Consider the following 24,129-nt stretch of genomic DNA (forward strand, 5'->3'; position numbering starts at 1 on the left):
TAGGAATAGACACAGGAGAGAAATTGCTGTGTTATTAGGTATGCATATTTTCAACTGTTGCTATTATCGGACAGCTTTCCCAAGTGATTATACCAAATTATTTCAATATATTTCTGCAAATAGTTCATGTAAGTTTCATTCTTTCACACCCTTGCCAGCACTATGTGCTGCTGATCACTATTTTAGCTGTGCCAGTGCAGATGTAATCCTTTCCATCTTTCTATTGGGTTTCCGTCCATTTTGCCTAAGTATTTTTAGGAATATTATTTTCTTTTATTTTGTTCTTATTTTTGTTTTAAATCTGAGTTTGTCTTTTTTTCAGATATTTGCACTAAAAATATTTTGCACTCTATGGTTTGCTTTCTCGCTCTCTTAATGATGTCCTTTAAAGAATAAAATAATAATTTTATCAGTCTTTTCCTTTGCTGTTAGGTTTTTCTATTATATTTAAGAAATCTTTGCTTATTTCAAAGTCATAAAGATATTTTCTCATGCTATTTTATTGCTAGAGACATCAAGTTTTATTCTTTGCATTTATATCAACAGTTCATTGCAAATTAATTTTTGTGCAAAACTTGAAGTAGAGTTTAAACTGCACTATTTTCCACACAAATGACCTCACATCATTATGAAAACACCATACCCCCCACCACACACACACACACACACACACACACACACACACACACACTGCACTAGTGTCATCTTTGTGAAGAGGTAGCTGTCAGTTTTGGGACTCAATTTCTTTTGTCTGTTAGTCTATCCTAGCACCAACACAATACTCTATTTATGACAGTAGCTTTTATATTAAACCTTGATTAGTGCCAGTGTAAGGCCTCAAGCCTTGGCCTTCTCAAGATTGACTTGGCTCTTTGCACTTCTATATATATTTTAGAGTAACTTGTCCTTTCCACCAAAATAAAATCTTACTGTGATCTTGATTAAGAGTGCAGTAAGCCTAAGAGATAATTGATATTATTATAATATTGAAACTTCTATATAGTCTCAAGCTTAATCCATATTATTGCTGATATAAAATAGTTTGCTCCTTTTTTATTACTAAATATTATTTAATTGTATGAACATACCACAGTTGTTTATCCATTCTCCTTGTCGAAGAGCATTTGGATTATTTTCATTTCTTGGCCATTGTGAATAAAGCTCCTATAAATGTGTCTTTTCGTGGATATGCCTTCTTTTATCTTGGGTAAATACTGAAGATGGAAATTGTTAGTCATTTGTATATCCTTTAAAAAGTGTTTATTCAATTCTTTATCCAAATTTTAAATTGGATTGTTTGCCATTCTATTATTGAATTGTTGGAGTTCTTTATGTATCCTGAATACCAGTTCTTTGTTAGATAGTTTTAGAAGACTGTCTCCTCATCTTTGGTTTTCCTATTCATTTTATTAGTGATATCTTTTGATGAACAGAAGTTTCTAGTGATAATAAAGCCTATTTATAAAATTTTATTTTGTGGTCATTAATTTTTATCATTGGTTTAAGCAACTTTTTTCCACCTGTTAGTCAAAAATATATTCTCTTATATTTTTCTCTGAAAAAATTTATACTTCTGGTATTTATAGTTAGATCTGTAATACATCTTAATTAATTTATGCCTATGGTATAACTTAGAAGTTAAGGCTTATTTCCCCCCCTTATATATATTGTGGGTGTTCAGAATGGGCTGCTCCAAGATGTACCTCACTGGTATGCAAATTATTTTGAGCTCAGGCAATTTCAGCTTCAGGCTCAACAGAAGCTTCTGCCACTCCCTTTAACAACCTAGAAGAAATTGAATTATGGATCTTCCCAAAATAAGAGATTATCAGTGATAATATTTTTGACCCACCTATGTGGCTGGACAAACTTCAGTTTACTAAACAGCCAATCTTCTTATCATCCTGCAATAACCCTTGAAGTCCAAGGTGCAGTATCTCATCCCTAACTCAAAAACTCTTATAAGCATAGGTCCCCCTTTCTATCTCTGTATTTCTCGTGCAGGTGGGATCTCTGACTCTCTCTCTGTCATGTATATGAAGTTCCCAATACATGTTATCTGTGTATTAGATTTGATTATTTTCTCTTGCTAATTTTATTACTAGACCAGCTAAAAAGACTGAAAAAAGTTTTTCTTTCTCCATTGGATTTTGTACCTTTGCTGAAAGCGAAGATTTATTTGTGAACCAATTATTCTATTTCATTGTTCTATATATGAACCTTTATGCCAGTACCACACTGTCTTGATTCATAATAAGTCTTGAAATGAGGCCCTCAAAACTTTGTACTTTTTCAATATAGCTTTGGATAGCCTAAATCCTTTGCATTTTGTTATATAATTTTAAATTTCCAATCAAAGAACAACATGGCTTGTCTGTTTATTTGGGTCTTAAAATGTTCTCAAACGTTTTCTAGTTTTCAGGGTAGAAGTCACACACATCTTTTGTTAAATTTATGACTTATTTTGGTTTGGTTGCTATGGTAAAGGGAATTGTTTCTTAAAATTTTATTTTCCAATTGTTTGCTACTGCCATATAAAAATGCAATTCATTTTTTTATATTAACATTGTGTCTTACAACATCACTAAATTTAACATTTAGTTCTGTATTTGTTTTAAAGATTTTATAGGCTTTTTCAACATAACTAATCTTGTTATCCACCAAAAGACAGTTTTACTTTTTCCTTTGTGATCTATGCTTACTTTGTCTTATGGCTAGGTTAGGTTCTCTAGTACAATGTTGAATAGAAATCATGAGAATACGAATTTTTGCCTTGTTCTCAATTGTAGAAAATGTTAAATATTGCATCATTGAATACTATATTTTTCATATGATTTTTCAGGTATATCATTATCAGATTGAAAAAGTTAATTTTAATTTTTCAGCTTGTTGAGAGTTATTTTTTAACATCAGTGAGTATTAAATTTTGACCAGTGCTTTTTCTACAGTATTAAATTTACTGTATTTTTCTTTTTTTTACAATGTTAAATTGGCAGATTACAATGGTTTATTTTAAATGTTAAATAAAATTTTGCATTCCTGGGATAAACCTACTTAGTCATGATGTATTATCCTTTTGATATAGTGCTCTATTTGATTTGCTAGTATTTTGATAGTAGTATTAACAATATTAATGAGAATTTGGGGCTGTAAATTATTTTCTTGTACTCTCCTTATAAGATTTTAATGTTATGATTGTGCTGGCTTTATAAAATAAGTAGGTGATTGTTCCCTATTTTTCTGTTTCTGAATAAGTGTAAGATTGGTAATATTTCTTCCTTAATATTGGAGAGAATTTTCAAGTGATCATGTGAGGAACCTGGAGTGCCTGTAGAACATTTTTGGATAACAAATTCATTTTAATATATATATGACTAAACAGATTTTTCTGTTTTATATTGTATCACTTTGGGTTATTGTATTTTTAAGTACTTGTTATTTTGATCTAAGTTGACAGTGTTGTTGGCATAAATTTGGTAATAAAATTTTCTTATGTGCTTTTAATATTTGTGGAATCTATAATACTAATCTCTCTTTTATTGTTGATATTGGGATTCTGTCTTCTCTCTTTGTATTGCTTCAATATTGCTAAGCCTAGTTTTGTTAATATTCACTATTCTTTTTTACTCTTTCATTGATTTCTACTCTTATCTTTGTTATTTCTTACTTATTCTGGCTTTAATTTGTTCTTTTGATTTGATACCTTCTTAAGAAGATGAAAACTTTGGTGAATAATTTAGTTTTATTTATTGGTTGACTTTTTTTAAGAGCGAGAGGAAGGAAGAGATAATGAGAGGGAAACAGTTTGTTGTTCCACTTATTTATGCATTCATTGGTTGCTTCTTGTACATGCCCTGACCAAGGATGAACCCCCTCAAACTTGGCATATTGAAACGAAGCTCTAATCAACTCAGCTACCTGGCCAGGGCCCAGTCATTAATTTTAAATATCTTCCTCTTCTAATATATCCTTTTAAAGCTATACATTTTCCTCTAAGCACTATTTAGCTTTATCCCATATATTCTTTAAATGTTTACTTATTTTTTATTTATAATTACATTTTATATTTAATATTATTTTATATTAGTTTCAGTTATACAATATTTTGGTTAGGTAGTCATATATATTATAAAGTGTTCCCCCCCAATATTTCAAGTACCCACCTGGCATTGTACCCACTTATTACAATATTATTGGCTACATTCCCTATTCTGTACTTTAAATCCCTTTGACTATTTGACTATTTTGTGATTACCAATTGATGCTTCTTAATACTTTCACATTTTTCACCCAGCTCCCCAACTCCCCTCCCTTCTCTGAAAACCATCAGTCTGATCTCTGTATTAATGAATCTGTTGCTATTTCTTGTTTGTTTATCTTGTTCTTTAGATTCCACATATAAGTGAAATCATATAGTATCTGTCTTTCTCTGTCTTAGATTAGTACCCTTTAGGTCCATCCATGCTGTTGCAAATGGTAAGATTTTATCCTTTTTTTATGGCCAAGTAATATTTATACATATGCCCCCTTTTTTAGTCACTTGTCTATTGATGGGCACTTGGGTTGCTTCCATATCTTGGCTATTGTAAATAATGCTGCAATAAACATAGGCTGCATGTCAGTGTTTTGTGTTTCCTGGGATATATAACCAGAAATTAAATTGCTAGATCATAGGCAGGTCTATTTTTAATATTTTGAGGAACTTTCACATTGTTTTCCATGGTGGTTGCACCAAATCTGCATTTCCACCAACAGCACACGAGGGTTCCCTTTTCTTCTCATCCTCATTAACACTTATTTGTGCATTTATTGATGATAACCATTATGACAGGTTTGAGGTGATATCTCATTATGGTTTTATTTACATTTTTCTGATGATTAGGGACATAGAGCATCTTTTCATATGTCTATTGACCATCTGTATGTTCTCTTTGGAGAAGGGTATTCCATATGCTTTGTTATGCTAAATTTTCCTCATCAATTAACTGGAAATATTTTATAACTTCCATTGTGATTTCTTCTCTGACTCTTGCATTATTTAATTGTATGTCATTTAATATGCAAGTATTTAAAATTTTTATAGATATCTTACTATTGTCTAATACTTCTGAGTGTTGGAAACTATACTCTGTATAATTTGATTTTTTAGAATATATATAGACTTGCTTTATGGTATAAAATATAGTCTGTATAGGTGAATATGCAATGTGCACTTGAAAAAGTGTTTTTTCAAAGAATGCTGGATATAGGATTTTATAAATATCAATTAGGTCAAGGTGGCTGGTAGTGCTGCTCAGATTACCTATGTCTTTACTGAGTTCTATTTTATTAATTGTCAAAATAGAAGAGCAAAATTTTTAACTATGCAAATTTTCTTAATTTCTCTCTTTAATCTTATCAACTATTGTTTCAAATATTTTGAGACTTTGGTGTTAGGTTCATCTTTATAATTTTTAGTTCATCTTTATGTGTTTACAGTTTTATCACTGTAAGCATTCTTTACTTCTGGTAACAGCTTTTATTTTGAAGTCCATTTTATCTAATATGAATATAATGATTCTAGACTTCTCATGCTTGCTGTTTGCATAGTATATCTTTTCTATCTATTTCCAACTTTTCTCTATCTTTGTATTTATAGTACATCTTTTCTGATAACAGATATTTAAGTCTTGCTTTTTAAATTTATTCTGGCAATCTCTAACTTTCATTAAAGAGTTTACTAACTAAACATTAATATATTATTATTAATATGGTTGTATTTAGGTGTGATGCTTTATTATGCATTTGCTGTTTTACAATATCTCCCCCAATCTTTGTTTTTGGTTTCTGTTCCCTTCACTTTAATTTCTCTGTTAGTATTTTAGTTTTATTTTGATGTTATTTTAGTTATTTCTCATGATATTTCAATATACATCTATCATGTTTTCCAGTGTAATTGAGTTAATATTGTACTATGTCACAAAAAGAATATAGAAAACTTGATATCATGTAGGTCCATTTATTACCCTACATCCTGGAGGCTATAGTTGTGTAATATATCTAGGATACATAATCAACTCCGCAAGAAAATGTCATGTTTTTGTTTTAAATAGTATTTGTATTTTGAGACATTTACAATCATGTTCATATTTACCAAAGTTTTATATTTATTTTATCATAAAGAGCTGAATTCTATCTGATATCACTTTTTCTTCAACCTAAAGGACATCTTTTAGGAATCCTTGAAGTGGAAGTCTGCCCGCAATAACTTTTCTTAGTTATATTTTATTCAAAATATATTTATTTTGCTTTTTACATTGAAGAATATTCATACTACATATATGGGAGGGGCAAAAATTCCTCAGAATTACCTTCTGGAGGTCAGGCCCCTTGTAGTACAGGCTCTGATCACTAAGTGGGCATTCTAGGAGCCCATCTGTATAAGCATATCAGCTAATGATGTGAGAGGCTGGATTCTTCTTCCGTGATTATTTTTTGAAGACTCAACGCGTTTTTCCATTTCATAATGGGTGACTTACAAGTGCACCTGCCCATACCTTGCTGAGTGTTCAGCTGTTTTTGACCTTGACTCCCCATGCCCCATCCTCCCTATTCACCCAATCTCACCCTGAGTGATGTTCATTGCTTTTTTGTTTGTTTCAATGGGTGAAAGAAAGTCCTCAAAGAGAACCGTTTTGCTAATGTGGAAGAGGTGAAACAAAAAACAGCAGAAGCACTAAAAGGTATCAAAATGGATGACTTTAATAACTGCTTTGATCAGTGGAAAAAAAGATCTCGATAGGTGTATTGTATCAAATGGAGAGTACTTTGAAGGTGACTGAAGTTTAAACATGTTAGAATAAATACATAATTTTTAATAAATAAGTTATGGGTGTTTTTGGAGGTCCCCTCTCATAGAATTCTAGATTACTTTTTTTCTTTTAACACTTTGTTAAAATGTTATCCCCTTAACTTTTTTGTGTCATTGATTTTAATGAGAAGTCAGTAGCATTTCTTTTCCATCATTGAGCACAGTTCTGTAGTTACTGTAAAATTCTCAAAGGCTAATTTCAGCATCTAGGTTTCCTTGTGGATGACCTCTATTTTGTTTTTTCTCTTAAGAAAGGGTCATATTTTTCTGGATGGTTGTGGGGTTTTTGTTTGTTTTTTGGTGACATTGTGAATATCACAAATGTTATGTTTGCAACTCTGAATTCTCTTATAGTCCTCTGAAGAGTTTGGATTTGTTTGTGTTGCCTGTTCTTTCTCTTGACCCTGTTTCTTGGTATATCAAAAAAACATTTTTAATGTCAGATGTTACATCTGAAAATTTGTGCGCTCATGGTAATGTTACCTCCCTTTGGAGGTGGTTTACCCTCTTCTTTGTTAAGCAACAGAAGGCAGACCAGCTCAATCTAATTATGGACTAAACTGACCTGAGGCTGATTTTTAGTCTCTGGTGGGGGTCCCAAATGACAGACCAGGTTATACTTTAAAGGCCTCATTCTTGGTGACTTTTACATTTTTTTTTCCCTCTCTCAGCATCAGAAGACTGTCAAAAATTCCATTCTTCTTCACAATCACATTCTGCTTGATTTCTTACTTTCATGGCATGTCCAGCTGAAATGGCAAATATTTTGGTGGTTAAACATGTGCTCATTGTCAAGGTGACTTTTTTGCAACTTTCTTCTTGCTGAGATCTGATACTTTCAAATCCAGCTGCTTTGGCAGGCCCACACTCTCATCCCAGCCTGAGGACATTGCTTTAAAACTCCTGGCTTCTCTGTCAGCATCTAGTCAACCAGCTTCTTGACCTTTTGGCCTCTTGACTTAGGTTGAAAATGAGCAAGGGCCCTAAGGGGGAAAAAAGCATGTAGAAGGTTGGGCACACCTAGAGTAATTTCCTTTATCCCTTTGATCTTGTCCTTTACATATTGACTGCCTTAGCAAATTTATAATATTTTCATCAAGATGTTGATGTGTATTTTTCCTGACTCATAAAAATCATTCTAGAAATCTGCTAAATTATTTTTATGACAAATATTTATGATACATTATAATCAATTGAACTGTGTTCTATAACTTCCTATTTTATTAGTTATAATAATCTCATTTTAACAAACTTTTGCACTAGGCATCTTACTCCATATAGCTTTTATCCTAAAGAATTATTTTTCAGAATAAATTGCCAGGACACAAGATCCATTAGTGTTTCAAGGTAAATAAACAATGTACTTCTCATTAAAAGCATTTCTTATTAACCTTTCAAAAAGATTGTCCCAGTCTCCGATATCACTTACAATATGTAACTGCTGCGATTTTATCACAACTTCTCCAGCACTGAGGAATTTTATTACATAAAATTTCGGATGATTTAATAATTTAATTTTGGATGATTTAATAATTAGAAATAATATCTTATTTAAATTTGAATTACTTTTGCTTACAAAGTTAAAAATTGTTTTATATTTGGGGAATGGGGAATAATTTCAAAGACTACATGTCAATAGAGCATACTAAGTTAATTTCCATAATTACAGCAACATATTAGTCTATTTCCCCAGTTGTTTGTGGTATATTTTTTCCTTATTCTACTCAGAATTTTTCATAATGTCCAAAACAAAAGATGTATTCAGTGAACATTTATTAAATTGAATGCCACTTTCTCTTTCATTTTTCAATGATTTTAGACAGTGTTTGAATAACATTTCAGAGGCTTTATTGCACATGCTACTAAATTGTGGCTTATCTGCTTAAACCACTTACCATGTGTCCAAAATCCTCTATTTCTGGATTCCTCATTCTGATCTATTTTACCCATCATGAGAAATAATAGATTCATAAGTCATGATCAGTGATCTAGACTTATATTGGTAGGTTTTTATTTTTTTATCTCTAGCAAACTGGAAAAGGGGACACAATTGTATTCCTGGACTTGAACAGACACATAATAATAGAGTTTTGAAAAATGAGGACATTACTCAAGGCTGCTAGATAAGGCATGTCAGCCAGTGTTGTTGATTGGAAAAACAGTAAGTTCTGCTCAACCATTATTCTCTACACTCCTATCTTTCTGTAAGCAAAGATAATGTAGCTAACTTGTCATCAGTAATGTGGTTTTGAGTTGCTTTTCCAAGAGTAGAAATCAATTTGCAATGATCTTTTCTTGTATCATAAAATTTCTGCACAAGTTGAAATCATGGCAAAGCAGTTTTTCATTATTAATGGTATTTTAAGGGAAAAAATCCCATTGAAATATACAATGCTCTTTTAAAAGTCATTATATATTTAAAATTACATAGAAGCATAAGAAATATTATATGTATCTTGACTTTCTATAAAATCCTTATATTTGCTGTATTAAATTTTAAAATTATTTAATTAATTTTACAATATGAAGCCATAGCTACAGTAAGGATTCTAACATCTCTTAAGGCATTGAGAAGCAGGCCAAAATTTGTGAGAAGAAGAAAACGCATTTGTTAAATAAAAATAAATGTAAAAAACAAACACATACTTTAGAGTTACTCTCTTCCAGAATGACAGACAAGTAGAAAAAACTGTTTTTATTTAAATGAACCAAAGAAATACAGGAAAAAATTTCCTTTAACTCTTGAAATAAAATTGTGTTTATTCGGTTCTATTTCCAGGTTTGAAATAGATGAGATTGTTCTGTTCCTTGTCTAGCCAATGAGCAAATGCCCTTTCATTCATCTCTTACAGGTAGTTAGTTATCTACACTCTGGGATTTCATGGCTGCTGAAAGATATGCATTTTAAGAAGCATCCAGAACAGCCAATGTTATTTTGATAACTCATAATTTTTTCTATTTAACGAAATAAAAATATCAGCCAAGAAAGTCAAAGATCTACAAATATAATTTCTCAATAGAAGGGGTATCTTAACCCAATAAAATAGAAAAGACTTAGTCTGAGGAGGAGACAAGCTTTTCTCTGAATATATTGTACATTTAACTTTGTAGAAAAGTTATTACAACTTTTTTTTTCACTTTTATCTTTATTAGATAGTATTTTATTTCTAGACCTGAATGTTGGTTACATGGATGTACCTCAATAAAACAAACATTATTTAAAATTTCAAAAGAAAACTTCACAGACTAGAACCAATATCCAAACTCACATACAGCTAATCTAAGCACTCCCTGCCACAATAAATTACTGCTTTTAGAATTTGGAAGCTCTGAGTTTTTAGAAATATGTTTATCTTGAAATAAAGTCTATTTCCCTATAAATCCCCCTAGCCCCTAACATCTAGGTCTATCTTCTAGAGCTGTATAAAATAAGTCTAGTCTCCTTTTCTGAAATATACCCCTATAAGTATTAAGACAAGTATTAAAGCAAAAAGGTTGGAATCATATTGGTAGTTTCTAAATGTCTTCATTCACAAAACCCTAAGTTTTAAACATATTGAGGGCAACTTCCTATAATTTAATGGACTAGTTTATTTCTTGACTTTTGTCTGAATTCAAGCAGATTTATGAGTTTCAGATAATGGCAGACAGCTTTGAAGTAAGAAGCAATAATCGAAGCCTTACCACAGTTTGACAGAAGGCTCTTCTTGGCAGCATCTGGGACTGTATTCCTGGAGCAAATAGTGGAAGGTGTACTCAGCTCTCTAACTGCTGAAAACTTGAGTCCTCGTGTGCAGGCATGGTTTTCTATCCTAGTGCCATAACTGTGCCGCCATTACCTAATAAGGAGTGTCCCTGGAGGCAGACGTGAATCTTGCTTGCCTTTGAGAGTGTATTATTTGTCCTTTGTTACAGAAATACAAGTAGTAATGATCTGTTCCTGTGTAATGTAACATTCTCTTCTTGCAGCATTTGTAGGAGTCACTCTGGGGAGTAAAATCTTAGTAACAGTGGTACAGCACTTAACTGAAGAGATTCCATTCTAATATTATTCCCATCCTACCTATTTTGCATGCTGCTACAAAACCTCTCTGCAAATATGTTTATCACCTTTATATGGGTACCCTGTAATTTTTAGGGTATCTTTGTAGCATGGAGAAACTTTTTGATCTGACTCCTCCCTGCCGTACCTGCATCACCTATTGCCATGACTGTCTCCACTCCAAACCCCGGCCACATTGAACCACCAGCACCTCAAAGCTGCACACACATTCTTCCTTCAATGGCCTTCTGTGAGCTACTCCCTTTGCCTAAAATGCCCTTTCTACCACATTCTCCTGCACTGTCTACACCCATAGTTATCCTCTCATTAAATAAGCCTTCCCAGCTCCTGAACATCTCTGTGTGCAGATCTATCCCAGCACTAACTACACTTATATTGGAGCTTTTATTTTGCTCACCCATTGACTGTGTCTTGAAAATCGGCATCTTTCTGCATATGCCTATGTATCCCTAGCATTTTACACAATGACCGCAGTAGTCTTCCTGGAAAATGTATTTTTCTTATCTTGTACTTTGAAAGTTGATAAATGCTCTTTAATATGATACCTTTACAACTAGCTACACACATTTATAGGGAAGCTGGTTAGAAACTGGGATGAATATTGAAAGAAACTAACCTACTGTCCCCCAAATCTATCAAAACAACATAATTTTTCTCATTGCCGAAGTTGTCTAATCACATAGTGAACAAATCACAGACCTTTTTTTTTTTTGCCACAGGATTATAACTTTATTAATTTTTGTCAAGTATACGTTATTTGTTAGAAACATATTCCTGTTACTCCTTTCATATGATAAAATTCTGTTCAGTTTTTAAAAAATTTTTAAGTATATTTTATTGATTATGTTGTTATAGTTGTCCCAATTTCTTTTCCCTTTGCTCCCCTCTTCCCAGTACCCCCCTTCCCTGCAACAATCCCACCCCGCTTAGTTCATGTCCATGGGTCATGCATATAAGTTCTTTGGCTTCACCCTTTACTACATTATTCTTAACTTCCCCCTGTCTATTTTGTACCAACCAATTATGCTTCTTAATCCCCGAACCATTTCCCCATTTCTCCCTTTTCCCCCTCCTAGCTGATAAGCCTCCAAATGATCTCCCTATACATATGATTCTGTTCCTATTCTGGTTTGCTTAGTTAGATTTTGTTTTTATTTTTAGATTCAGTTGTTGATAGTTGTAAGTTTGTTGTCATTTTAATGTTTCTAGTTTTGATCTTCTTTTTCTTAAGTCCCTTTGAGATTTCGTATAATAATAGCTTGGTGATGATGAGCTCCTTTAGCTTCACCTTGTCTGGGAAGCACTTTATTTGGCCTTCCACTCTAAATGATAGCTTTGCTGGATAGAGTATTCTTGGTTGTAGGTCCTTGCTTTTCATCACATTGAATACTACTTGCCAGTCCCTTCTTGCCTGCAAAGTTTCTTTTGAGAAATCAGCTGATAGTCTTATAAGCACCCCTTTGTAGATAACTCTCTGCTTTTCTCTTGCTTCTTTTAAGATTCTTTCTTTATCTTTCACCTTTGGTAATTTAATTATGATGTGTCTTGATGTAATCCTCTTTGGTTCTAGCTTCCTTGGGACTCTCTGTGCTTCCTAGACTTATACATCTATTTCCTTCACCAAATTTGGGAAGTTTTCCTTCATTATTTTTTCACATGAGCTTTCAATTTCTTGCTCTTCCTCTTCTCCTTCTGACACCCCTATGATTAGGATGTTGGCACATTTAAAGTTGTCTCTGATTTTTATAAGCCTCTCCTCATTTTTTTCAATTCTTGTTTCCTCATTCTGTACTACTTGACTGTTTTTTTCTTCCTTATGTTCCAAATCATTGACTTAAACCATGGTTTCCTTCCCTTCACCATTGATTTTGTGTGGATTTTCCTTCATTTCACTTAGCATAGCCTTCACTTCTTCCCTTAAGCATTTGCCATACTTAACCATATCTGTCAAGCCTGTGAGCATCTTTATCATCAGTGTGTGTTTTGAACTCTTCATCTATTAGGTTGGCTATCTCCTCATTGCTTAGTTCTCCCACTGGAACCTTGATCTATTCCCCTTTTTGGGCCATACTTCTCTGTCTCCTCATCTTAAAAGGTTCTTGTGTTTGTTTGACTTTGTGTCTTAGGTAGAGCTGTCACACCTGTTACATTGTAAGGGGTGGAGCCTTAAGTATTCATCAGTATAGGGTGACCCATTTCACCATGTTGTGGTTCTGTATGTGGGGGAGGGGTCTGAGAAGGAACACTGCCACTTGCTCAGCACTCACCCCTTTTCCAGGCATATCTCCCACTTCTGTATGGGACTGGTGCCCCTCTGGCTGTTGCTCTGGTCATCATTCCCAGAGTGGGTGGGTTTGCAAATGTTCTAGGACTGCGGGGGCTCTTTAAACAAGCAGACTCTGCTGAGAGACTGGCAGTTTCTTCCTCTGCCCCAACTTCCACTGGTTTTCACAGTCAGAAGCAATGAGGCTTTATTTTCCCCAGCTCTGGAACCATAGCTGCGCAGTCTGGTCTGGTGTTGAGAGCACTCCCCAGGTATCCCTCCATACTTTTTAAAATGTGTGATTGCGCTTTCTGCCTGTCTGTTGCCACTGCCACTGCCACAGTGCTTCTTCTCTGCCACAGCTCCACCCCTCCTACCTGTCTGGATGAGTATTTCTTCTTTATATCTTTGTTTGTTGGATTTTTATGCAGCTCAATTTTTTGAAAATTCTGGTTGTCTCTAGTTTTGAGATAGTTGTATTCCTTCTTAGTTATGGAGAAAGATGCAGCATGTCTGTCTACGCTTCCATCTCTGCCAGTAGTCCCTTCACAGACCTTTTGATATGTTGTCTTACTAGGAATAATGGGCATTTCCCTTTCTGGTAATGCATTGCTGTTTGGTGTTTTTTTAAAGACACCTTGAGTTCTACTGCTACTGACAACCATAAGCACTTATGTGACCAAAGTATGTAGAAAAGCTGACAACTGTGATGTCTGAATAACAATAAATTTGTCATGCTCTTTTATATTGACAAGTAGAAAACACTTCTTTATATTTTCAGCTTCCTGGTGTATAATTTTCTATCTTCTTTCAAATATTTCCCAGTCATTATGCCTGATGGATTGACAAGCTCAAAATCATTTTCTCACAGGAAATATTTAGTAAACCTATACAACATGGATCAAGACAGAATAAAGTTCAGAAAATAAAAGAACAAGATGGAAGAAAATAGTGTCTGCATCAGGGCATATGCCACTTAGATTAAGGAGAAAAGTCAAAAGACACTTCTCTGCGTAAGATCATCCTACCTTCATATACACATACATTTTTTTTCATTCAGCAAAATAACAAATACTGCTAATAGAGAATTTTAAAAACAAAACACACTCTTACTTAGGAATAACTGTTAATAATAATAATCTAGTGACCACCCATCGTAATTAATATAATCCAACCAATTCCTCTTTGCAACTCTATGCAAGTCTATTTCTGTAAATACAGCCATTGGAATTAGCCTATATGTGTGGTGAGCCTAGCGTTCTCAGTTGTGTTCAATCACATGTATTGTAAGTATGGCATGTACAGAAATGGGGAATTGTATGAGAGAAATATTTACTTAGCACTATCTTTTTGCCAGATATTGGTCAATTTCATTACATGCATCTTAAGCATTACAAGAATCTGATGGGCATTTGTATCTGCTTTTAACATGGGAGGAAACTGTGGCTCATGTAAATAGCCAGGCCAGGATTGTAATCCAGATCAAAATGACTTTCAAGCCCCTACTCATTCCATAGTGTCACATTATCAGAGAGTCAACTCACTTGGATATCCACCTTCATGTAGTCCATGTCAATACTGAGCAAGACAGGGAGTAGTTTCTGAGCAGGACAGGGAGCTGCCCAAATAGGTGACATCTGTCTTCAGGCCTATCAAGTTGGCCTAGTTTATCTGCTACCACACCATCTGCTCAAATTTCTTGAAATCCATATCTCTAAGTTCTACTGTGAGTTGGAAATATAAAAATGAAAAACTTTTCTCATTTGTAAAAAGAAAAAGAAAAGAAAAAATAAATAAATCTTAATGGAGTAGAGCCTAAGCAACTCAATTTTAAGGCTTCGCAAATGATCTGATGTGAATGCTAAACAATATTCTGGATTTTTCTATCTTCTTAAATCAAATCCTTAATTACTTATTGAAAACCTACTAAGGTGCTCTGATAAAGACTAATTTTCTAAAAATATATGATAAGTACCAGAAAAATCTATCTCATGATTTTCCTGATATTTTCTCAGAGCGTGGAAAGTGTCCCTCATTGACCAGAGATTGACTCAAAAGTGCTTTCAGTATAAAAACAAGATACTTGCCCAGCAGAAGAAAGGCTAAATGGTCGCAGAAGGATTAATAGTTTGTGATTAAACTGGAGCCTCTACACACATCCTAGAGTTCACCCACGGAAAACACAACTTACTGGAGCAGAAACCAATGAGTAAAATTCCTCCTGGGAACCAGTGCAGAAATAGGGCAACCTAAACTGTAATCGATGAATTTCTGGGGACTTTGTGTGGACAAGTCTGAGAAATAAAAACTCCAGGAGGACCTAGTCATCAGGGGTTTCCATACTTTTGTAAGTTTTATTGCCAGGAGCTCTACTAGGTTCTCAACATGAGAGGAAAAAGTCCTTTATGCTACCTACAGGGAGAAGGGGAAGGAATCATTTTGAAATATGCTAGAGTGTTCAAGTTATGGAAGATGATTTTTCAAAACACCTTTGTAAAAATTAGTCTTGAGTAGAACCTGAAGCTATTAAAGGATGTGATAACATGGCATTGTTGTTAGCTAGTGTTGAAATAGTAGAGAGTATATATTACAACCATTGCAAAATGGAATTCACAGAATTCCTCTCAAAGAGATGAGAACCTTATAAGATGGAAATCAGAAGAAAGTTAAGAGAATGGTATCATATAACAAGGTTTATTTTAATCAACTTTTAGGAATCTGTAACTCAAAACATTTTGGGGGGACATTATTACACAAAGATACACTCAGGTTGGTTTGAACAAAACTCCTTTAGGTAAGGACTGTACATAAAACATTAATGTCTATGATGTTTACCTTTTTAACAAAAACCTAACTGTATTTTTTGAAAGATAGTAAAATATAAGTATAGTTCTGCTGAGTACAGCTTCACCTTTAGACAGTAAACAAATTATGAAGGTTTTATGAAAGCAAGACAGACATTTAATTACTATCACAAGAGCAGCACCATTCCAATATAGCATTCAGTAACACATATTATCAATCAAATTGAATTTTTAAGACTGCTTTGTACAGAATACATACTCAATTAGGTACTATGTCATGAATAGTTTTCTAAGGACCTTAATCCGTATTGGCTTTAACCCTGTCCCCTAGGGTTCTTTTCAGAATTAAATCTGGAATGAGAAATTATAATGATTAGATAAACAGCACAGTACTGTATTTAATAATAGTATGCACAGACTAAATTTTCTCGCTGTTTCACAGCTAAGCACAAGATGCAGCAATTTCCTATTACCCTGAATAATCAGAACAACAATAAACTTGCATTAATTTTCACCTTAAATAACTATTCTGAAGTTTTATTTATCGAAGAGATTGTCCACAAAATCTTATCTTCATTAACACTTATTCTAGAAATAATTTTGAAAACAGAGGTAATTCTGTAAAACTTGCCCTACATTATATGTTCTAGACCATGAAGGTAACTTGCACAAGATGATGTGCATTAACAAAAAGCAAGCAAACAAACAAAAACTCCTTAATTTGTACCAGATTCATAAATAGAAAAAATTGCTCCTTTCAGAGATATTTAAACTTAACCCTAAAATATGAGAAGAGGCCAGATTTCAAGGAGCTTGAAAAGATGATTCTAGTCCCACAGAAAGAGAACTGCAGAGCCTGAGCTAGAAAAGAGCTTAGTATGTACAATCATATGCTTCTTCCCCCTGCAGAGACCCTGGCCAATCTGAGAGATACAAACTCTTAAATATTGCTACATATGTCAGGCGCATATCCATTTATACATGACTAATGTTAAGCTATAATATTCAAGCTGGTCATGACTTTAAACCTGTGTGACAATATTTAGGAGTAGAGTTTATGTGCATCTCTCAGATCAGCCTCAACCTCTGCAGGGTTTAATGATGGTGATTTCTGTGAAATGCATCACTTGGTGACAATTTCCTGCTTGTGCGATCACAGAGTTCACTTACTCAAACCTGGATGGTATAACCTACTACACACCTATGCTACATTCAATAGCAAACAACAAGGTAGACTCATAGATATGGAAAACAGATGGACAGCTCTGAAGAGAACTTTTCAGCAAAGAAATGAAAAGTTTAATTAAGGCTCTTGCACCAAACCTGAAGACACAGGTGAATAAACACTCTAAGACGGTTCCCAATGGCCCTCAGGTGATAGACTATAGATGGGGGAAATAATTAGTCATGGTGACTAAGAGAGTGTGGGTTATGTACTCTACTATTGGTTAAGACCAGGGTAGGAAATAGTTGGTCATTGTATCAGATCCTGATGTCAGCCACAGTGTCATTCTGTCTAATTCTGCCTTCATAAACCTGGAGATCAAGCACAACTCGGTCAAGATGTTATCTTTAGTTTGAATGAAACTCTGTTCCCTTGATCAATAAACCTGAGGTTTTTTCTTAAGACTGTTTGACCCTGGCCAGAATCTGATGCCCTAAGGGTTTAATGATTAAGAGAGTGGATATGAGTATAAGCATGGGAGGATCTGAATAAAAAGGGGGAAGTGAGTCATAGTGCTATTAGACTGGACAAAGCTAGCTTGATTTATGGAAAAAGTCATACTAAAAGAAAATGAAATTCCTAAGCGATTACCCAATAACACAATGGTAAGTATTTTTTTTAATGTGTTGTGCTAGGACATTATGATGGTTATGACATCACTAGGTGATAGGAATTTTTCAGTTTTATTATAGTCTTCTGGGACCACTGTAGATTTTGTGGTCCATTGTTGACCAATATCTCATTATGCAGTGTATAACTATACAAGAGACTGTTGAAAGGTCAGTGTGGCTGAAGTACAGGAGTGAAGCAAAGGAGATAATGACATGAGTGTGGACAAGTAAGCAAGCAACTGTGTATGCTTTTAGGCAGGTAGTACCTGCAATAATAATAACAATAATAATAAAATAGACTTTTTTCAAGGACAAGGGGACTATATACAAGATTTTAAGTTAGAAAATATTATGATTATATGAGAATTTAAAGAATAGAGTTTAAGGATACAAAGTGAAACTGTGGAGATGAGTTTGGAGATCATTCAGATCAGAGATGATGATTACTTACTCTAGGGTGGAAAAAATGATGATAGAGTAGAGCAGACATATTTAAAATACATTGTATAGAACCAATGGAACTGGAATGGATTGGAAATGCAATATATAAGAGATGGACATATCTAGAAGGACTGTCAGGTTTCTGAGTTTATGATTTAGTGTTAGTACCATAGGAGAATATGGATAAAAATAGGTTTGGGGAAAAGTCACTAGTGCTAAAGGATAATATGTTAACTGAGATGCTCATGAAGTATGTGGGAAAATCAAATATTCCTTCAGTTATAAAAGTCCAAATATCAGGAAAAATTTCAGTATCGTAGATAGAAGAATGAAAACTGACAGCATAGAGATGATTTTCAAAGTCACAGGAATGGATGAGCTCATCTAGCAAGAAAATATAAAGACAAAGACCAAGAACTGAACTCTACACAAAATTTTACTAGTTCTGTACAAAAAGAAGTGCTAAAACCTTTGGAAGAAAACCAGTACAGCATAGTGTTATAAACACCGAGGAGGGTTTGCTCAAAAGAGAGTGGTCAATTATGTTCAAAGATGCTCAAAAATTATGTTCAAAATTTATAGTTACTTCAAAAGAAATTTATTTCTCTGCCACCTAACAGACCAAGGTGAGTAGGTGGGCTCTGCTTTACCAGGCCATTCGGGGACTTAAATTCTTTATATCTGTTACAGATGGGGAGAGACCTGGTCAAGTGGCTCTCTCCCTTGCCTCAGTTCCTGTCTCACTCACAAGACACAAATTCAAGCAAGAGACAAACACGTATAGTGGACATTAAATAGCAAGTTTATTTATGAAATACATAAGAGCACAAAGCTGCAAGCAGACTCCCAGCTAGTCTAAATGCCCTGTTTATAGTGGAAAAAAAGTTGTTAGTAAGTTTGTTGGTAAGTTAGTAAGTTTGTTCTATACACTTGAGCCAAGGCACAAGTGGGTCCTTAGCTAATCTAAGTACTCCAACTGTTGGGGTTCAGGGTTTATACACCTCAGCTGGCTTCTAGGTTCCCCACTACTTCCCCTTGGGAATAATTACAGCTACAAATGCTTTCTCAGTTAGTAAAAGTTCTTTGTCTTAGTGAAATTGTTACAGAGACCCTCTTTCCCAGCATAGCTCCCCCTCTTTCTCCTGGACAATTCCTGCTTGGTGACATTCAGGGCACCTCACACTCTTAGTCAGATTGTTACAGGAGCCCCTTTTCTCAGCACAACCTCTAGGAACCCCCTTTCTCCTGTGCTATTTCTGTTTGTAATGCTTGGGACACCTGGCAATTTTATCAAACCGAGCTCAGGACTGCTGAGTTCATTAATGAAACATGTTTTCCTTTAGCTTCTAGCCTCCTTTGTTAAGTTCCTTGTCAGATTGTAACAGCAAGGGCCCTGCCTTTATTTCCCCCCTGGCCTCTCATTTATAGCTGCTACCTAACATATCTTAATGTTTTCTTATATCCTACGAAACGGTTTTACCATGGTTGCAGCTGGCTGACCTCCATCTCTGCATTCCTGTTTGGGGAGGACAGAAAGAGTGGAAGTCCGGGGGGCAGATAGCTTATCTAGGAAATCAACACACGCTGTACACGTTATATCGACTTCCATTCCATTGGCCAAAACTTGGTCAAAAGGCCAGTGCAGTTTCTAGCAGATCAGCCTGGTTCTAAGCCTCAATTTTGGAGTTTTGGAGTCTAATACAAAAAAAAAAAAAAAAAGAATCCTAGGGAAGAGTTGCAGTCTCTACCACAGCACCTATCACAATATTTGGTCCATATTATTAATTATTAGTTCCATTAGTTGTGCTTTTCAGGAATATCTTTAGTCTTCCTTTATAGACTTGATTGACTTTAAGTGCAAATGCATTGAATTATTACTATAAATACATAGTAAAATTGATTCCTTGATGACTATTGACTTATGTCCATCAAGATTTCAGGAACACTTTACATGTACAAGTGCTTAATCTGGTAAATTTCTGAGTGTATTCCCATAATAGAAAACTTTAATATGGAATCTACATTCAAACACTTGGTATACCTGATATAGTAAAAAATTACCAATTATTTGACTAAGTGTGATAACTTTATCTACGGGGATCTAGCCCAAGTAAACATACTCATAAATAACTAATTAATAAAATGACTATAAATAAAGTTCTATTTATTTAATTTGGTAAATAGCCTCACAACAATGTAAGTCTCAATTTTTTAAAAAAAATATGTGACTGTATAGTTTTGTTATATCTGTCTTACTTGTATTAAGCTTTTTTTTTTTGCTTATGAATACCCCTGCTTGTTCAGCATATGTCCTGTGAAGCAAGAGAACATTTACCTCTGATTCTACCAAAGCATTTCCAATAATGATCTAATGCTGAATCAAGCAGCTGTAGCAGCATAAGGGACTTATAAATTAGGATGTTAATGAGGAACTGAATACTCTCAAATTTGCAAAGTTCCCAGGAATAAGGTTCATAGAACTAAAATAAGTCATTACTACACAAAGTCAATTTTGCTGGGAAAACAAGGCACTTAACTTCTATTGGCAAATAACTTTGTAAAAGGGACTCTATAAATTCAATGAAAAAATTATACAGTTCATTTTGTTTAAAACAATAGCTTTTTACTTATGGCTCTTTGTATAGAGAAAAGTACCTTCTTACTGCCTTCCTTTTGATCACTACGCACTGTTTACTTTAAGGTCATTTTATCTCTTACCTCAATTACTCCTTGTACTCTTGTGTTCTATTTTTAATATTTTAAAACTTTTTAAACTTCTTGATATTATTATGATTTTTTTACTGTTCAGCTGCTAATATTATTAGAATAAATATATAGAGAAAGAAAATGACATGTAGTTAGCCCATGTTATATATCAGTGTTATTCACATACATATTTTTATTTAATCCAATGCTGTAATGTCTCATAGTTGAAGCTCATGTCTGGGATCAGGAAGTCTTAGATTTGAATTGTCTGCTTGCCAATTTTTGTGGAAGTCACCTTAGACTAAGTAAAGTAATGTGTGTCAAGCACTTAGATTATCCTGATGTGGAAAACATTAAATTAAATGAAGATTAGCTATTATTTTTATTACTAATTATTTCTTAAACTGGAAATATTATACACAGAGTTGTATCATGACAAATTAAGGTTTAAAGATTTTCGGTACATTGAAAAATCTAAGGTGAATGGAAGGTTTAGAATTTAAAATATGCCTTTTTTGTTTTTGTATCTTGTTCTTCACCAACACTTAAGCAAATATCTTTGTTTTTAGAATGATTACTAAAAATCTAGGCAGGGAGGTGGTAGGATAGTCTGTATTCTGGGTGAGTTGAGAAACAAAGGTTCTGTTGTTTTTCACATAGTATTGTTAGAGAGATCAGTGACTTTTATTGTTAAGCAGCTTTTGTCTGCAAATCGAAATCCCTCCCTCTCTGTGCCTTCCCTTTAAAGGGAAGGAAGAGGAGGGAAAAGAAACCCAGATGGGTCAGGCCTGAAGCTAAACGTACACAGAGCAGACAGTGAAGGAGCTCTGCAGTGGATTCGAAGAAGTCTGCCTTACTTTCTCTCTGATTCCTAATCCAAAGCGTTTATAGTACTACAATATGCTGTTTCTCCTTTAGAGAAATAATACGCCCTCTGAGAAGTAGAGTAAGAATTTAAGAGCTGTAAGTGTTGAGTCAAGCAAAGAGTTTGAAGAAAAATTAAGGTTTATGTAAGCAAAGAGAGAATATACAAACACCAATTTTAAGAACTGTATTGTTCATCCTGTCCCTTGGGGAACATTTGCAATGCAGCTATTAAAATATTATATGTACATAAAGACATACTTGCATGTACATAAATTATGATATATCATATATAATATGCCATCTATATAAAGTCATGTATCATATATGATGTAATATATATCACATATATTTTATATATATAATTTAAGTGGACAGTTCTAAAGCTTTCTTAGTTCACAGAAAAATTATTTATCTTAAGGTATGCCATTGTTTTTTTTGGCAGACATGCTCTTCTTTTACACATATCTTTTGGTGAAGCTAGGTGAAAAAAAACCTCTATTTGATTCCAGTGCTCTGGTGTATGGATCTTACTTTTAGAAGCAACAGATGGAAGTTGCTTTGGTGAAGGAGGGGACTACGGGCAGGGAAATAGAAGATAATTACAATGTTCTGAGTGATAGGTGATAAGAACCTGGATTAAGTGGAGATATAATGATAGAGAAAAGATATTTTTAAAAGCCTGGAAGTATTATGCTAGGTTAGTACTTGGAAATTGAGAGGAAAAAAATGAAATAAATCTTAGATTTGGGCTCTGATGACAGATGAACAAGTTTTTAAAAGACAGGTAAGAATAATTAGGAACAAGTTGAGTTTTAAGTGTTAGACATCATAAAGATCATACAGATGGAAGTTAGGTATATGCACTGACCAATAAGTTTTAAGAAACTTTATAAAAATATGGTAATTAATTATTCTAAAACTTTATATCAAACACATACTCTGTGCCTCATAGTAGCTCTTTGCAGACATTATTTAAAGGTGTTATAATTATTTTGAGATTTAGTCCAGAGTGTACAATAATGTAGTATTTTTAAAGAAATTCATTTAAAATGTTAAATCTATAGTATTCCTCTCTGTCTAAAGTTCTTATCTTTATTCAAAGATTCATCTTGGCTTAGTGTAAGGTTCTCTGACCCAATATAAGGATATTTTAGTTTGGATATTGCTGGAACACTTGCAGACCAAAAGTCTTATATATTATATAATAAGTTATATTTGTTTTAGTTAAAATGTCATCTAAAAGAGATTTTAAAAAATCTTTGTCATTGCTTTCACTTCATCCTAATAAAGCAGCATTCATTCTGCTTTGGCTGTTTAAGCAACCAGAACAATTTGGTTAGCTTGGATAGCCAGGAACATTGCAAATGCCTCCTCATACCAACAATTCAATTTTAGTATATTTTTAATCATAGAAAGTGAATTTTCCCAAGATTTCTCAGATTGCAGGAATATATAGTTGTTTCAGGCCATCCAGCTTTTTACCAAAATTTAAATTGGGGACTTCATTATGAATATAAATAAATATATGTTTTACTTTTATTTAGTGGCCTTCTTTTAGCAGAGCTTCAAATAAGGCAGTACAACATTAATCAGCACCTCTTGTCTTTCTTTCTTTCACAGGAGACTTTCCATTATAACTCTAGTGGATTGGGAGTAGGACATGATTTTGAAATGGTGATTACAACTTTCTTTACCATTGTTCTCATTTTCCACATACAAACATTTGACTAGTCTAAAGGAAGCATTCTTTTTTTTTTTTTTTATGTTTTTGGTTTTTTTTGTTTTTCAATTACAGTTATCCCATTCTTTCCCCCATTTCTCTCCCCGACCCAGCTCACCCCTTCTCCTACAATCATATCCCTCCCCGTTGTCCATGTCCATGAGTCATTTATACATGTTCTTTGACTAAACCCTTCCTTTACTTATCCCCCTACTCTCCCTCCCCCCTCCCCCCTATTGACTGCTATTCTGCTCTTTGTTCTATTTAGTTCTTTTGCTTGTGTTGTTCTTTAGTTTCCTGTATTAGGTGATATCATATGGTATTTTTCTTTCTTTGCCTGGCTTATTTCACTAAGCATAATTCTCTCTAGTTCCATCCATGTTGTTGCAAATGGCAGGAGTTCTTTCTTTCTTTCTGCTACATAGTATTCCATTGTGTAAATGTACCAGTTTTTTTGATCCACTCATCTACAGATGGGCACTTAGGTTGTTTCCAGCACTTAGCTATTGTAAACAGTGCTGCAATGAACATAGGAGTGCATAAGTTCTTTTGAATTAGTGTTTTAGGATTTTGGGGGTA

This window comes from Furipterus horrens, unplaced genomic scaffold (genome assembly GCF_987537825.1).
Source record: "Furipterus horrens unplaced genomic scaffold, mFurHor1.1.pri manual_scaffold_3, whole genome shotgun sequence".
NCBI lineage: Eukaryota > Metazoa > Chordata > Mammalia > Chiroptera > Furipteridae > Furipterus > Furipterus horrens.